General features: G+C 39.2%; 1 pseudogene; it reads left to right on the top strand.

Moving 5' to 3' along the window:
- The first annotated feature begins 240 nt into the window (after positions 1 to 240).
- On the top strand, positions 241 to 338 carry LOC116548860 (annotated as a pseudogene).
- The last annotated feature ends 4102 nt before the right edge of the window (positions 339 to 4440 follow it).

Below are 4440 nucleotides of genomic sequence, written 5' to 3'. Positions count from 1 at the left end.
AGTTCTGCCGCCTCATATTTTCTTAATTAACACAGCAAAACACTAGATCTTGTCCTCCTTCAACAGGGAGGGGAATGGGAAAACATGTGATTACTTATACATTCATACTTTTTAATGTTACAGATTCTATCATATCTGTACTTTCCAAATATTTTTAATGAATATGTATAATATGATAATTAAAAAGGCATATTTCCTTTTTTTCAATAAAACACAGAAGGTCTTTAAAATATACCTTAAAAGACTGTACTTCCAAGGATCATTTCTGTAGTGCATTATTAGAGAACCTTCTCTGAAAGAGTAGAGCATCAAAGGACAAAAATCATATGATTATCTTAATAGAGGCAGAAAAAATCATTTGATAACATTTAAAATTTCTTCATAATAAAAACTCTCAACAAACTAGGCATGGAAGGAACGTACCTCAACATAATAAAGGCCAAAAATGACAAACCCACCAACAACATTAGTCTGTTCTCATGCAGACTAATATGGGGCTATATTAAATTACCCAGTCTTGGCAATTTATAAAGAAAAAGAGGTTTGATGGACTCACAGTTCCACATGGCTGGGGAGGCCTCACACCATGGTGGAAGGTGAAGGAGGAGCAAAGGTACGTCTCACATGGCGGCAGGCAAGAGAGTGTGTGCAGGGGAACTGCTCTTTATAAAACCATCAGATCTCATGAAACTCATTCACTATCACACGAACAGCATGGGAAAACCTGCCTCCATGGTTCAATTACCTCCCACCAGGTCCCTCCCACAACATGTAGGGATTATGGGAGCTACAATTCAAGATGAGATTTAGGTGGGGACACAGGCAAACCATATCACCCACTTTCACCACTCCTATTCACCATAGTACTGGAATCCTAGCCAGTGAAGTCCAGCAATAGAAAGAAATTAAGGGCATTCAAATTTGAAAAGAGGAACTCAAATTATCCTTCTTTGCAGATGACATGATTAGATATCTAGAAAAACCTAGAGACTCCACAAAAAGCTCTTAGATCTGATAAATAAATTCAGTAAAGTTTCAGGATACAGAATCAATATATAAAAATCAGTAGCCTTTCTATATACCAATAATGAGCAAGCTGAGAAGAAAATCAAAAAAGCAACCTTATTTACATAGCTACCAAAAAAATACTTAGGAATAAATTTAACCAAGGAGGTTGAAGACCTCCACAAAGAAAATCACGTTACACTGGAGAAATAAATTGAAGATACAAATAGAGACACCCAATGCTCATGGACTTTAAAAATTAATATTATTAAAATAAACATGCACCCCAAAGCAATCTCTGTGAAAATATCAAAGTCATTTTTCATAGAAATAGAAAACATAATCCTAAAATTTACGTGGAACCAAAAGAAATTTATGTGGAGCCCAAATAACCAAAGCAATCCTGAGCAAAAGGAACAAAACTAGAGGCATTACGCTACCTGACTTCAAAATATATCATCACAAGGCTATAGAAACCCAAACAGCAAGATCTTGGTATAAAAACAGACACCTAGAACAATGGAACAGAATAGAGAACCAAAACTTAAAATTTTTTAAAAAATTAAAATCAACTCAAGAGAGATTAAAGACTTAAATGTAAGACTCAAAACTACAAAACTACTGGAAAAAAAGCAGAGAAGAAACACTTCAGGAATTTGGTCAAGGCAAAGATTTTATGACTAAAACCTCAAAAGCACAGGCAATAGAAACAAAATAGACAAATGGGACTATATTAAACTAAAAAGCTTCTGCACAGCAAAAGAAACAATCAACAGAGTAAAGGGACAACGTGTTGAATGGAAGAAAATGTTTATTTGCAAACTATTCATCTGACAAGGGATTAACATCCAGGATATACAAGGAACTCAAAAACTCAACGGTAAAATAATAATAATAATAATAATTCTATTAAAAAGTGGGCAAAGAACGTGAATAGACATTTCACAAAAGGAGACATACAAATGGCCAATAGGTATATGAAAAATTGCTCAACATCACTAATAATCAGAGAAATGCAAATTAAAAGCACAATGAGATGCCATCTCACATCACTCAGAATGGCTGTTATTAAAAAGACATAAAATAACAGATGCCGGTGAGGCTGCAGATAAAAGGGGACATTTATAGATTGTTGGTGGGAATGTAAATTAGTCCCACCACTATGGAAAATAGCATGAAGATTATTAAAAAAAAAAATAGAACTACCATATAATCCAGCAATCCCACCATTGGGTATTTATCCAAAGGAAAAGAAATCAGCATATCAAAAATATACCTGTGCCTGCATGTTTATTTCAGCATCATTCTCAATAGCAAAGATACGGAATCACCTAAGTGAATGAATGGATAACGAAAATGTGGTGTAGGCTGCCCTGCCGATGGGGTAGCCATTCTTTTATTCCTTTACTTTCTTAATAAACTTGCTTTCACTTTACTCTGTGAACTCACCCAGAATTCTTTCCTGCATGATGTCCAAGAACCCTCTCTTGCAGTCTGGATTGGGACCCCTTTCCAGTAACATCCTCCTGGCAAACAATGAAGGCATTATACTGAGAAGAACCCCAACTCAAAGGAAATGGACTGCAGCACCAATTGGCTGACTTTGGGTAAGAGGTGAGGTACATTTCACCAGGATAAATGATGGGATTGGGTAGGAGACCCAATTTAGGAGTCTTAGAGTCCCTCCTAAGACAGTGAGGGCTAAAGGCCCCTCTTAATAAAAGGCAAGGACACTTGACCAAACTTGGGTTCAAGGCCCAACTTAGGAAGGTTAGAGTCCATCCTAAGATTTAGGGAGTTAAAGGCCCCCTGTCAGTAAAGTCTCTCAGTTAAAAATGGATTTGGCATTATGGGATATTAACCACTATTCTCTTTGGATTAACCTTTCTTACACTCTTTGCTGATGGCTACGGGTGACAGAATTAGGCAAGTACAGGATCACAGGACATGGGGAGATTTCCTCCCCCCAAAGGAAGAAACCTGAGTGCTTATGGGACTGCTGGAAAAGATACCTTTGTGACTGACAAGCAGCTGCCTGAACTTTTGATTCACTGTCACTGCAATGGGTAACAGTGGGTCTTTTTCTGGCCTCCCTGAGCTCCTCGCCTTCCTCACCACACCACAGGCAAAGCTTTTCTCTCTTTCTCTCCTTTTCTTTTCCTATCTTTTCTGTTACTCAAGACCACCTGCTCTTCCATCTTGCCCAGAGGCCACATGCTGAAATTCCTGGTTAGAAGTCATTCCACCCCACTTTAAATGGATTAAAGATAACAGGGCCCAAACAGGGGCAAGTTTGAGCTTTACTGGTTCAATATTGGGTGCTAAACAGAGTGGCTAATGTCTGTGTTTTGTCACAAATATTTTGCTCTGGCCAGAATGGAAAATGTGAATCTGGTTAACCCATGCAACCCCTTGGGTGACATCTTGCAAAATTGATAGGCTTTTGCCTATGGTTCCATGAAACAGAAAAAGATGATTTTCTTTGTGTTACAGCTTGGCGCCCAGGGCTATGATGTGGCAAAAAGGGTCACTACAGGTGCTCAGGAAAAGGGAATCCAGAAATCTAGCATGCTAGCAAAAGGGTAAGAATTTCTTACCCATCAGGCTTCTGGCCTCTCTCTCTGTGCAAACTGGTTGAATGAATAGTAAAGAAATCACTGTTCATCTCCTCTGCAAGGTTTTGAATAATGGGAACAATAATCTGTGAGGCTAGCATTAGGCTGTAACAAATCTGGTGGACTTTATGCTATGAATTTGTCTTGTAACTTTCTGTTGTAAAGAGGGGTACCTTAGGAAAGAAAATAGTCCTAGGACCCCATAAGTCTGCTGTTCAAGCCAGCCCAGAGAACTGGTCAGTTGCCATTTTTGCTTCCCTGAAACAAACAAACAACAAAAGAAACTAGACGATGTTTCCCTCTCACTGGTTTTTTTTTTTTTTTTTAATTATCTTAATTTTTTATTTTTATTTTTATTTTATTTTTTTTTTTTGAGACAGAGTTTCGCTCTTGTTGCCCAGGCTGGAGTGCAATGGCGCGATCTCGGCTCACCGCAACCTCCGCCTCCTGGGTTCAGGCAATTCTCCTGCCTCAGCCTCCTGAGTAGCTGGGATTACAGGCATGCGCCACCATGCCCAGCTGATTTTTTGTATTTTTAGTAGAGACGGGGTTTCACTGTGTTGACCAGGATGGTCTCGATCTCTTGATCTCGTGATCCACCCGCCTCGGCCTCCCAAAGTGCTGGGATTACAGGCGGGAGCCACCGCGCCCGGCCTCCCTCTCACTGGTTTTATGTCCTTGGGAGCTTGTCCTTGTAACCACGTGGCAGTACTTGCTCTTGGTCTCTGCCAAAATTTGGAGACAGGAATTTTGGAGTTCATGCCATAGTTAGCTCTAAAGAATTCTCTTGAGCAGTTAAAAGCCTTTGCAAGCTCAAAAT

This window comes from Sapajus apella, unplaced genomic scaffold, assembly GCF_009761245.1.
Source record: "Sapajus apella isolate SASKATOON/1434 unplaced genomic scaffold, GSC_monkey_1.0 scaffold5, whole genome shotgun sequence".
Classification (NCBI taxonomy): Eukaryota; Metazoa; Chordata; class Mammalia; order Primates; family Cebidae; genus Sapajus; species Sapajus apella.
Note: the sequence above shows the minus strand (reverse complement) of the source record. Positions and strands in the feature narration are given on the sequence as shown.